This window comes from Odocoileus virginianus, chromosome 25 (assembly GCF_023699985.2).
Source record: "Odocoileus virginianus isolate 20LAN1187 ecotype Illinois chromosome 25, Ovbor_1.2, whole genome shotgun sequence".
Lineage (NCBI taxonomy): Eukaryota > Metazoa > Chordata > Mammalia > Artiodactyla > Cervidae > Odocoileus > Odocoileus virginianus.
In genome coordinates, this window is record NC_069698.1 from 9,271,933 (window position 1) to 9,285,860 (window position 13,928).

The window sequence follows — 13,928 nt, forward strand, 5'->3', positions numbered from 1 at the left end:
GGGGTCACAAAGAGTTGGACACAACTGAGCAACTGAACCGAACTCAACTGAGGTGGTCTGGTAAGACCTTTCTATTGTTAGTTCTGGAGAAGGAAATGGCAAGCCACTCCAGTGCTCTTGCCTGGAAAATCCCATGGATGGAGGAGCCTGGTAGGCTATAGTCCATGGGGTCACAAAGAGTTGGACACGACTGAGAGACTTCACATTCACATTGTTAGTTCTAATCTTGTTAATTTAAGATGTATGTTGAGAGGGTGGGTCTGGTAAAAATATGTAAGGTGTTGACGAGACTAGCAAGTGGGGCACTCTCATTGCTCTTCATTGTCATTTTTCACTGTAATAAAACTTCGGCCACACAAAAGCTCTGAGTATTCAAGCCTGGCCCCTAGTCCCAAAACTAAATCTTCCTTGGAGATCACGAATCTGACATCATTCACCATAAGCTATCAATAGCGTAGTCTGGACATATGGAAGGTTTTCTCAATCCAATGGAGAGGGGTAGTGCCAGGGCCTGTGTTCCTTGGGCTAAGCCTCCTTCTTCTGTGCTAGACTGCATGACACTCAGGTGGCCCTGGCCTAGGAACAGCCCTGATTAGTTGAATCACATTATTATATACATAACGTTATTTGTACTGGTCTGCGTTTTAATATTAAGGTACATTAAGCAGGGGAACTTTGAAGGACACCCACATCTTTCATGTAGGCAGTATCCACATTCTGATCCCTGTAACATTAGCAGTGCTCATGGCATTTGCAAGACTTTGAGAGGCTCTTTATATTCCATCCACAAGTTAAAAAAAAAAAAGATGAACTATTTTCTTGTACATTCCCATCCTCAACCTTGTCACCATCATTTCCTTTGTACAGAGGAAACTTGAGTATCAGCTCACAATGGTAGCAAGCTTGGAGATGTTACTTGTCACAGCTTCTAAAGTTCTTTTCTGAAATGGGGTTGCTTGGGATTTGAAGACAATGTTGAGACTCTACACTCATTAGAGCACAATGTCCTATTTGCTCAGGCTCCTCAGCTCCGGGACAATTATAGACATATGTACTCGACTCGATCTGGCTCACAGAACATCATTAAGCTTTATATCGCAAGGTAGCACCCAGGGTCTGTGGTCTACTGTGGGATGACCTGAAAGGCTTGTTTTCCCACTGTGGCTCCAACAATCTCTGTAGAGAACCTGAGCAGAAACCATTCCCATCTTCTCCACCATAACTAAGTGTAGCATCCAATGCCCCTACTTTGGCGTTAAAAATGTTGTACAAGACTGCCTAACATGGCCCATATAACAAAATATTTGTAACACATTCTTAGATAACAATGACCTTGAAGACATGTATCACAAGCTTTTTGAACATCTTTCTAACTCAGTACCTCCATAAGTTTAAATTGATTGAGATAGGGAAGGGAGAGGATTGTATATATAATGTTGGCTTTTCAGGAATTTAAAAGTGTTGATTTTAAAAGAACACCTGCATCCTTAAACTGGTACTAAGAGGTTCTGTGTTTTATACTTAGCAATACAAAGGAAGTCATATGCTGTGATTTGCATCAAATGTTAGTATTTCCTATATTAAGTTCTTTTGAAAATGATCATTTCTTCCAAAATGTGAATTTCTGATTTATTTGCTTAAACTTGGGGTCAGAAAAATATAATTTCACTTTTAATTCTCACTTAATTTTATGTAAATTGAGACAGATTTGTCACATTTTTCATTAGATTTTATACATTTAATATATTTTTTTGATCTTCCTTTTATCAAGAATTGTTGTGTCAGGTACTGTGCTATGTTTAATATTAAACTACTGACATAGATTTAATTTTCACCCATGTTACACATGTGGAAACTGAAGCCTAAGGTTTTTAATTGACTTGCCCAGGGTCACAGACCTAGTAAATGGCAGGGCACAATTCAAAACCAAGCTTAATCTTTGGAATTATTATAATACTCTGTTTGATTTAATTGGAGTTTGTTAAATAAATTTAATTAAGTCTTGTTACTTTTCAGAAAGTAAATTATATTAATAATGTATTCTTAAAATATGCTTTGAACTAAAGGATTCAGATGATTGAGGCAAATATGTTTAATATCTACTTAATTTTCATGACTCTATTTCATCTAGGCAATGAGTACATTAAAAAATAGTATTCTTTTCAAGAATTGATTTAATGATAGTACCAGTGAGTGTTAAGGGCTGACTATGTATCAGAATGTTTTTTAAAGCACTTTTCTAACCATGTTTTCTTACTATATTTTCTAATCATGAGACAGGTAAATTATGCTTTCAATGGTACATCAAATGGAAATCTGGCAATTACTTGGTAAATTTGATCAATACTGATTTATTCCTACATTCATTTATTGAATGTTTACATGTTCATAGTACTGTCCAAGGAAACTGAGGTAATGCAATCAGAAAAAAAGTTATTTGCAAAGAACTTACATTCTAGTGAAGGAAGCCAGAAGAAAACAAAATCTGTATGTGAAACACAGTATATTTATAATAAGTACTATGGGAAAAAATTAAATAAAAGGAAAGATAGGAAATCCTGGGGTGAAAGAGAGGGAATTCTAAAATTTTACGTGGTCAGGGATATAAATCAATCCACATAAATGGAGCTCAGGAGGAAAAAACAACTTCAGCTATGAACTACTATAACTACTTGTTTAATTGGTATTGAACTTTTTTTTTTCTCTTTAGGAATTTCCTAAACAAAACAGTTTCAGTGCATAAATTATTCTCTGAGAACAACTTGGACACTTTGAACAGCTGCATTAACCTTTTCAGATGAATAAAGGTGGCTCTTGGCACCCAAGAAAAGTAATTTATTAAATAGCACTCCTGTGACCTGAGAAAAAGTGAATCTGTTCAAAAGCACTTTATTGACTCTTGAGAAATAACTTTTGCAGAAACAATTCATCAAAGTTTCATACTTCTTTAATTTTATTGCCTTTATACTAGAAATATAGTATATTTCTAGTTAGGAAAAAATAGAAAATTTAAACCAAAAATCATTTCTTCAAATATTTAATCATCAATCTAAGATATGAATTTTTTTTAGCAAACCACAGCAAATTGTTTAATCATACAGATTCACAAAAATATGAAATTGGCTCTTAGACATTGGTGATCACCCTAATCCACTCAGCCTTCCTCTGCACTTACTGACCTGCACAGATTCGCTGTTCCCTACAGGGGGCTTCACCTCTTTTCTGGTGCTTCTACGGTACATATCCACGCCTGTTCCTCAGAAAAGATCAGAAAAAGTTGATTAAGCTTTAATTGACTACAAATAGATGGAAGAGTTTGCAGAGAAAGGGAGAAGAAATGTGTTATTTTATAGAGACCTGGGTCCCACTGGCTCCTTTGAAAGCTAACATAGGACTCTATTCTTTTGATTTAAATAGAGATCAAAAAGTTAAAATCAAAAGAGTAGAGTCCTATGTCAGCCTTCAAAGGAGTCAATGGGACCCAGGTAAGACCCGAGGCAAAGAGGCACTGTACTTGTACAGGTAGGCAGCTGTCCTTCTCAGTCAGGCTTTACAGTGTTACATGGTCTTGCCTCTAGAAGAAAGACATATTAGCTCACCCTCCAAAATCACCAGTTTTACCACGCTGGAGACAATACTGTTTGAAGAATACTATAAAGCAGTAATCTGTTTTCTGATCAGCTGTCTAGACTGAAGCTCTATGTTCTTTATTTCTGTGTTGCACTGAGACGTTAGAGACAACATATATAATAAAAGGGAAATGAAAATATAAAACTTTCATCAGAAATGTATTTCTACAAGTATATAATTTTGTATATACATTCCTTAACATAGAACATTCTTGTCTTGCTAAGCAAAAAATAAAATCCACTGTGTGCTTCCTGAATAACGCCTCAAACAAAAAACGAAACAGGTTTAGTCATCAAGAAGACATTCAGAAACTTTATGACTAGAGATCTTAATGTATACCATGAGGAAATATGAATGCTGAAAGCTGCTCCTTAGAGTAAAACCTACTCCAATTTTCTCTGACACAAAGTGAGTGTTCATTTATTTCCCTTTGCTCGCATTTCTCATTTGTCTTTTTGTTGAGGGTTTTCTCAAGAAGTCTGTAGCATTTAAATGATCTACAGTGTTTAGTTTAGAACATTTATTCTGTACCTTAGTTCTGGGGGTATTGACAGATTGAACTAAGTCACTCTAAAAACTCTTTTTTAAATAATTTTATGTTAATTTTTAAGATATGCATATATTTTATTATTCTGAAGCAGCTTTGAAGATATATATTAGTATATTGATTTTCTTTATCCTTTCATGAAATATAATAACAAATCAATAATAAAGTGATAATTTAGCTATTTATCTTAAATGCTCATTTCCCTCAATTAACTAAACAATTGACTATTAGTGTGATCGTTTCAGAATGACAATATTTATCAATAGAGGTGACATACAAAATACATATGAGCAGGCAGAGCACAGGAATCAGCCAAAGAGAAGGGACACCATGCTAATATATTCTGGCTGAACATCAACCTACCTCCAAAAAATCAACAGTGTTTATATGGGTACCAATAGCAATAAAGATTACTTAATACTTTGGTGCACTTTTGCATAAGAATGAAGAGCCCCTTTCTATCTGTACTCCACTATTTGGTATTCCTTGGTTAATTCTTTCATTTATTTATTCATTACAAAAATTTTTATAAGCAGTTTCTATGTTAGACTCGAGGTACTGGGAATTAATCCAGCGTTGAACAAAACAAACATGGTCTTTACCCTCATAGAGTTTAAAAACTACAGAGGGGAAAGTCAATAATGGCATACATTAAAATATATTTGGTAAGTGCTATGGAGAAAAGTCAAGGAGTGACTCAAGAAAGTATATAGTATGTATTTACAGGAGACTATTTCTTACACATTCAGAGGGATAGCACTCTAGTGATCAGTTATGATCTTTAGCTCATATAGTCATATATGAGTCCTCCCTCATATAGTCAAAATTATTCTTGACATTCCTCAAGTCCCCCGTCTTCATGCAGGATTCCTGAGTAATATGACAATATTTTGAGTGAGTTTCCTGCCAATCCTCTCTGTTGCCCCACAGTTCTCGACCCGTTTAGGAAGATGAGAATAGAACCTATATTACAAGAAAAATATTGGCTAACTCTGACTTCCAAAGATGCCGGGGTCCAGCCTCGGCAGGATCCAGGGGTACCCTCAGGATGAACGGCGTCGGGGAGAGAGAGAGAGAGAGAGAGAGAGAGAGAGAGAGAGAGAGAGAGAGAGAGACCGGGGGGGGGGGGGGGGGGTGGGCAGCAGAGTCTGGCCAATCTTCATTTTTTACCGCAGCTTTGATATTCTAAGTTAGTACATTTTTAAGGGGAAGATAGTTTAATATTACATCAGCATATCCTTCCCGAAACCAAGGTGTTTTCTGCATACTTCTTTGTGAGAATCTTGTATGTTATCTTCTGGCCATGGGGCCTATTGACATTTTATGACCTAGGTGATGCAATGCTGTTTTCCTTAATCTATTCTTTAATGAACACAAAGGTCAGTCCTTCGGCAGAATTATCAGTTAAATTTATCTAAAAGGTTTACCACACAAAAACTCTGCAGCTCTGGTGAGGCAGCCCCTGTTTAGCATTCCTAGTTAAAATTAACAATTCTGAACTCTTATTTTTCTAAATCTTTAACTATAACCACTTTTAGAATCATATTTTTTTGTTCCCTAGTAGGGCTTCCTCACCCCCGAAGGGCTCTGTGCCTATTGGGGCCCTTTGTGTGATCAGGTTCTTTATGCTGTTTATGATTAAGGTGTTGTGAGCAGTCATGTGCATTAGTACGCATTTGCCAAGCAGGCTAGAATGCCAGCAAAGGGGTCTAAATTGAAACACTCCTTTCATCCTGAATAATCTTATAGGATGCCGCCGTCTGGCAGACATATTAATTAAAGTTCTAAGTTGATTCTGTTTGGAGAGAGATCGGGGAAGGCCTTCTGCCTGTGTCACAGAAATTAGGGAGTAGTCTAACATAGCAAGCATCAGAAAGACAGAGATCATCTTTAAGGTGAGCACCGGGGCAGCTTTTTGAAATCCCTGCGGTCCCGATCTGCCTTGCTTGTCAGGTCGTCTCCTCACGACCTTGTCATGGGTGGGATCTCGTGTTCCGGCTCCCGACATCTCCCCCTTTTTTATTTTTTAAGACAGCCAGATGGATCTCAGTCTCGAGCTTCTGAGTATTCTGCCGGACAGTTCTGACAATACAAGGAAGGATTATAATGAGAAGTAGGACTAGGGCTGCCACAGTAGCATAACTGAGGATAGTTGATAGGATATTTTTTCCAGTAATAAAGTTAGAAAAGGTATGAAAAAAGTCATTAGCAGCCCCTGCAGCAGTAAAGTCCAGACGGGAATATTCTAAGGTGTTTATCTGACCGTGAAGCTTTCCAAGATCTAAACTAATGCTGGAGCTATTCCATACACCTGAAATGCGATTTTTCCCAATTATAGTCTGTATCATTTACTTTTAGGGGTGTTACACAATCCACTGATAGTCGGCGTGACAGGATAATGCTAACTTTACTTTTAAGGCCTGTAATTCAGTTCCAATATGCATGACCACTTCTAGTGCGTCTACTTCTAATTCTAATTTCCTATCTATAATCTCTTGCGTAGCTAGAGCTAAAGAAACATATTTTGACATATCATTGATATATTGAGCAATATGTACCTGTTGAGTCAATGATATCGCTGCCACAGTGACAGAGGTAATTGCGATTATTAAGGCTGAAATCCCAAAGGTAAGTCGTCCTACAAGCCGTCGGGATCACATTAAATCTTGCAGTTGTTGCAGAACGGCTAGACCGTAATTGTTATACCAATAGGTACTCACTGCGACGGGCACCATCAGGTAAGGTGGGCGTCGCAGCACCACGAAGGAACAAATATTATACTGAGAGGTTAGGCAGGACGAGAGCATGCACTGTTCACAGTAGACTGACTATATTTGGTCCACCTGAATAGTTCATCTGTATATGAAGCTTTTTAGAGTTATTAGTGAACAAAAAAACGTAAGGGGAGGGTAAAGAAGCCAGTACAGAATAGGTGGAATCGTTCTCCGGCCGAGATAGAGTAACAAGGGAGGTGGCAGCAAGGGCTCTCCGAATTTCTGGTCGCCAAAAAGTTTTCCCCTTAGTTGTATAGGACAACATGGGGGGAACAAATTGACTATAGCGCCATCTGCTGGCCACCAATGGCCAAGGGAGGGAATCATTTTTCCAATTGCTAAACCTATTGACATAGTCAGGAACAGATCCTGGATCCTGACTTGGATTTGGATTGCTCCAGTCTTGTACCGAATAGTTTCCGCCTCCCGGTATTCTATAATCTATTTTTGAATTATAAGTACAAGATTTCCATACCAGGTATCCAAGGCGGTTGTCTATAGTTTTCCATATGACGTCTGAAGGAGCAACATCAATACAATTTGGATATTTTGGTGGAGCGTTGAGGAATAAAGATTTACAGGAGTCAAGGACCCCCAGGCATAGGGGCCTGTAATATCCAAACCAGCCGATCTCCTGTTTTATCTGAAAATTTTGATGTTGGAGAATCTGTCAAAATTGCTTTCTGGGAGGGAGTGATAAGATTTCTTGGGAAGTTAAGGCAAAGGGGAAGATCATCTGTTAATCCCCTAAAAGTACAGTTAATATTAATGGGATAGTGATCTTTATTATCAGAAGTATAGGATCCTCCCAAGAGATGAGGCTGGTTTGTGTTGACCCGTATAGGGTCATTGTTCCAAGTAACTACTTGGAAGGTGGGGGGGTCAGGGAAATATGCCCAGTATTTTTCTGATGTAGAAGAGGTAGCATTTACCTGGCAAGAAAGTGAAGCAAGCATAGCTATAAAAACCTTTTAGGGGAGGCTGAAGATCCCTGCAGAGAAGCTATTCCCTGCGCTTGACGGCACAGCGACTTAATTTGCCCCCTTGTGGGTATGGAGGCTTGTTGAGTTGCCCGCACAGGATATCTTGGTTGCAGGTCATGAGACATCTGATCTTCATCCAAAGATAGATCACTGAGATAAGCTTTAGAAACAAACGTAGAGTGTTTTTTTTTAATAACTTAATTAAATCTGTTAGCAATATAACATAACAAGGAACTATCTCAGAAGTGAGTCTTAGTAAACACTAAACCTTAAATAACAAAACTAGAAACTTAGTTTAGCAATTTACAAAACTTAATATTTAGTGATTTTTTTTATTATGGATACATTAACCCTGTAGCCAGGGAAGGCTTTAACCCATCAAATAAAAATGAGGTTTGTCAGGGAGCTGGGAAAAGCCAAGCGGCCGTCTTGGATTTTCCATAGCCCTGACTCTTTGATTTTCAGCTATCGTTCACCCATTTCTAATTTTTCGATTTAGGAGTAGATTGTTGCCATGTTTTAAGGACATTAGGATAGCACAAGTCTAACAGTGAGAGGTTATTTTTGAGAAGCAAAATGAGCTTTTACACGTACCATAATCTTAAATAGCACTTATTTACTTTACTAAAGTAACAAAAGATTTTAAAAACAAATATAAATCACTTAAAGGCAAAGAAATTCATAATCTGTTATTGAAAGATTCATTCTAAGAAAACTTTGTTCTCTTAACATAGAGAGTAGACTAAATTTCAGTCTGTTACCAATTTACCAGATAGCAAACAAACAAAATTTATCAGTTAATCTTAGAAAAGTCTTTTTTATAAATCTTGAAGAACTAGCAGTATTTTTTTAAAGGCATGAGAGTGAAACCATACAAGGCATGTTTAAAATCTAATTAAATTGTAATTGACAAAGTAGCCTGGTCATTGCTGTGACTTGTAACACTTTAACATGATAACTAAAATTATAACTGACAACATTTTACCAGGACATATCAGATTTTTATGAATTTCACATAATTTTTAGGATATCTATATAAGTAACATCAACCATACAATATAACCTGAGAAGATTTATCACTCCTCCAACAATATTTCCCATGCAATTTAACATGTCAAATGAACTCAGGTAGTTTAATAGCTCTTTGGGATGTCTCAGGGGCCCTCTGAAGCATCCCAAAGTCAGCTAGAAGTCAAGCTATTTAGGCAGTTTTGTCAATAAATATCAAAAGGGTTTATAGTCCTCTGTAAGGTAGAATCATATAGATCACTGTGAAAGAATGTATTTACTTAGCCAAAGTAAAAAAGAATATTTTAAAGGTAAACATAGAACAGATCACTTCAGAGGTAAAGAAACTTAAAATCCATTTTCAAAGGCAGTTCAACATCTCAAGAAAACTTTTATTTATACACAAAACTCTTTCCCTGGGGTCTAGTTTCTATAAAACATTTTTATCACTTTCTGTACCCATTTGTTCTCCCATCCTGGAACAGCCAACTATAAGTCAGACTTACTTCCTTTTTCCTTCATAAAATGTAACTTCATTCCTCATACCTTCTTTACTGAACACACACATCTTACTTTCCTTAAGCAACCAAGAATTGACTTTTATATTATCATTCTACAGATTGGTGAACATAAATACCAGTGACAATTTCTAAAAAAATTTTAGCGAACATCTCAGGATGGCATCAAACATTATTCATTAATAGTCCAAAATCTCTAGTTTCTCTGTAAGAGGAAATTAGTGTTCAGTAATGAATGTTTCAGAATCTTTTTTTTTTTTTAATGATCTAGCTATTCAACAAATCAGTCACTTAATTTAGCACAACCCTAGAAATTCTGGTTACCAAAATCTAAAGGGACTGTTTTAGAGAGACATTTCTAAAGTATGATGATTTTAAATAGTTTATCTAAAAGCTCCTATCTCATTTACATTTTTTTTTTTTTTTGAAGTTTCTTTACTTGAGGTACTTTCCTTGCTGACAAACTTGTAACAGATATTACAATATAACAATATTTAACTCATAATAAACCTAGGCATAATGAAAATATTTTACTTGATGTTAATTACTCTAAGACATGTCTATATTAGATAGGTCAACAAACATTAATATCAGGTATTTAATACTGAATGTTTCCCAGTTCACCTGAACCTGGAATTTATTGTTTAATTTAGAATTATTTGATTTGTAAGCGCTTACCTTTCTTTAAGCCAATTAAATAGAGCTCATTTACAAATTAACCTAATAAATATTACCCAGAGACAAAGACATACCAAGACATATTTAGACAGACACAGTGCAAGATCTAGCTTCATTTTTTAAAGTTTGGTCATGAATTAGATATTACAATATAAAATTTACTAGCTTATAAAAAAGTTGAAATAAATAAAAATTTTAAAGGCTTTTTCCATTTTCTCTCAGTCTCAGGAGTTAGAGACGGTCTAGATAAGTGTTCCTGAGAGCCCTGGTCTCAAGCACAGGGAAAGAAAATCAAGTTCTAACAAAATGGTGGCAGGTCTAAACCAAACGGTGGCCAGACAAAGCAAAATGGCCATCAAAAATCACAACACAGAACACAGAGTTAAAAAACACACATATAAACCTGGCAGTCCTCATCAGACACTCCCTTAAATACAAGAACGCAGTCTCTCAGAAAACCTTCTATAGAGACACAGAACTTCAGATGTCTTCAAAGATTTCAAAAGGAGGAAAGGAAGCCAGGTTGAAAGAAGGAGGGGGAGGAGGCGGGAGAGGGGGGCAAAGGGGGAGGACTTACAGACGTCTCCTGCCCCCTGCAGACACCCAGGCGTTACGGGACTTTTCCCTGGGCTTCCAGAGAAGGGAGGACTGGAACTCGGCCCTACCAGAAACCAGAATTCGAGTTCTCTGCCAAGAGGAGGTGGTCAGTCTCCAATCCTCAGCGCAAACTGAGGCCCTTTGACCAGATTCCTGCGTCCAGGACCGGGGGACTAGAAAAACGGGAAGGATAGGAAGGGCTAAGGAGAGGAAGGAGAGAGAGAAGGGGAGCAAGTTCAATAAAGTCTCTTGTTCCTCACCAGTCGGGGCACTCTGGCCAGTTGTCCACGTCAGGAGGAGACCAGGGACAAAAGGGTCCCAGTTGCGGCCGCTGGGTCTGGTCCATTGGCAGGCAAGCTGGCCTCTGAGTACCCCGAGTGGTCAGGATGTCAGTCTCAGCGAAGAAGAGTCCCCACCAGTTGCAGGAAGGGGGACCCTTTCCAGGGCCCGTAACGGAGCTCTTATAAATGAACTGTCCGAGGAGACACATGTGCTGACAAAGCAAGAGATCTCATTGGAAAGGGCACCCGAGTGGAGGGCAGGAGGGAAAAGGAACTCAGGAGAACTGCTCTCTTCTGGAAAATAAGGACATTGCTCCTGGACAAATGTGGAAAAAGATTGGACACTGGTCTTTTTACTTTAGTACTTCTTTTATTTAATAGTCGCAATATAATCCCAATAAAAAGCTGTCTTTCCTTTAACTCACTGTTACCCATTTTTGTTCCTAATTAGAAGAAGAAAAAGGAGAGGATCTTAATCTTAGAAAAGAAGGAACCTTAAACCTACCCACCTTCCTTACCCTACCTTTCTTATGCAGCGGGGCCTGTAGCGCCCTAGTGGGGTCCTAAGGAATAAACCCGAAGCCTACCCACTTCCCTCACCCTACCTATCTTATGCAGTGGGGTCCTAGCCATCCCGAAGACTATGGGGGGGATTACCTTCGGGTTCCCTGTTCATGGCGCCACTTGCCGGGGTCCAGCCTTGGCAGGATCCAGGGGTACCCTCAGGATGAACGGCATCGGCGAGAGAGAGAGAGAGAGAGACAGAGACAGAGACAGAGACAGAGAGAGAGACAGAGAGAGAGAGACAGAGAGAGAGAGAGACCAGAGGGGGGGGGTGCAGCAGAGTCTGGCCAATCTTTATTTTTTACCGTAGCTTTGATATTCTAAGTTAGTACATTTTTAAGGGGAAGATAGTTTAATATTATATCAGCTTATCCTTCACAAAACCAGGGTGTTTTCTGCATACTTCTTTGTGAGAATCTTGTATGTTACCTTCTGGCCATGGGTCCTATTGACATTTTATGACCTAGGTGAATGCAAAGCTGTTTTCCTTAATCTATTCTTTAATGAACACAAAGGTCAGTCCTTTGGCAGAATTATTATTATCTAAAAGGTTTACCACACAAAGACTCTGCAGCTCCGGTGAGGCAGCCCCTGTTTAGCATTCCTGGTTAAAATTAACAATTCTGAACTCATTTTTCTAAATCTTTAACTATAACCACTTTTAAAATAATATTTTTGTGTTCTCTAATAAGGCTTCCTCACCTCCTAAAGGGCTCTGTGCCTATTAGGGACTTTATGTGATCAGGTTCTCTATGTTGTGTATGATTAAGGTGTTGTGAGCAGTCATGTGCATTAGTATGCATTTGCCAAGCAGGCTAGAATGCCAGCAAAGGGGTCTAAATTGAAACACTCCTTTCATCCTGGATAATCTTATAGGATACCACCATCTTGGGGGACATATTGATTAAAGTTCTAGGTTGATTCTGTTTGGAGAGAGATCGGGAAAGGCCTTCTGCCTGTGTCACAGAAATTAGGGAGTAGTCTAATATAGCAAGCATCAGAAAGACAGAGATCATCTTTAAGGTGGGCGCCGGGGCAGCTTTTCAAAATCCCTGAAGTCCTGGTCTGCCTTGCTTGTCAGGCCTCCTCCTCACGACCTTGTCATGGGTGGGATCTCGTGTTCCAGCTCCTGGCACAAAAAGTCTTATTTTAACTCAAAGTAGGGAAAACTACATAGTTTTTGACTACTAGAGACAAAGAAGATTTTGGTTCTCAATATCTTGGCTTTAAGAACTAGAGTTGGAAGACTAAAGAGGTTGGAAGCCTAGAGTTTGTGTTAAAGTCGACAGAGAAGATGTGAGAGATGCCAGCCACGGTGGACATAGCAAGGGCAATGCTGCTACCCAAGGAGCAAACAGACAAGCATTACATGCTAAGGCAAATAGGACCACATGATGACACATAGGACTAAATGCCCTTACCAATGCCAGAACAAATATTTTTAAAGTAACTAATGTACAAAATAATTTACTACTTTTTATTTACTTTTTTATTTTAATTTTTCCTTTTTAAAAGTTTTCTTTAGGTACTCCAACATATTAACAGACTGGTTGACACATCTGGCCTATGGGTATGTGGAAAAACCGCAATGTGTCCCTTTCCTTAGGCCTGGGTGGAAGATACAACGTCACATCCAGGGAACAGTGCTCAAGGATTCTAGCAGTTATAACAGCTAAAAGGGGTAATTGGAGAAATGGAAGTCAAGGCCCTAATCTAGAGTACTTGAGGCACTTCCTCTTCCAAAACTTCTGCAAAGAGATAATCAAAGGTGTGTTGGTTAGAACTGACACCTGTCGCACACTTCATGGTCTCCTTTCATCTGGCTGTTCCCGCTCCCCTACAGCCTCCTTCTCAAATGACAAAGCTACTGCCCTACTGTTCGTCTCCTTACCTGGAAACTTGTTTCAAAAATTAGTTCGTTCTAAATCTCTAGTTCACTAACTCTTGTCCACTCTCCCCTGGGAGTTTCCTTGTTCCTTTATTTCTGCTCAAATTACTCTTCTATTTATTCTAGGAACCCTCTAATGACCAAATCCACCAAGCTCTTTCTCACACAACTCTGTGATTCTTTGTGACATTTGCAGTGTTGTTTACACACCCTGTGAAACACTGTCCTGCCCTAGCGTTCATGCCCTATATACTCCTGTTTCTCCTTCATTGATGATTGCTCAGTTACTACCATACTAATCACACTCCTAATCTGTCTATGCTTGAAATTCCCAACTTTATAGAAATTTCAAGTTCCAGTCCCTATACCTCTCTTGTCATCAGATTCTCAGCCCTTCTCTCTCTCCTAACATTCAGACCTGTATTACCAGTCGAAGCATTCTGTATCCAAGTTCTATGTG

At 38.5% G+C, this 13,928-nt stretch overlaps 1 protein-coding gene and 1 pseudogene across 1 annotated transcript in view; both read right to left on the minus strand.

The window, feature by feature from the left end:
• The window catches only part of ZPLD1 (zona pellucida like domain containing 1), a 78,548-nt gene that overhangs the window by 48,159 nt on the left and 16,461 nt on the right, over positions 1-13,928 (minus strand). The window lies entirely within an intron of this gene.
• Positions 5,346-8,250, minus strand: LOC139031091 (endogenous retrovirus group K member 8 Env polyprotein-like; annotated as a pseudogene).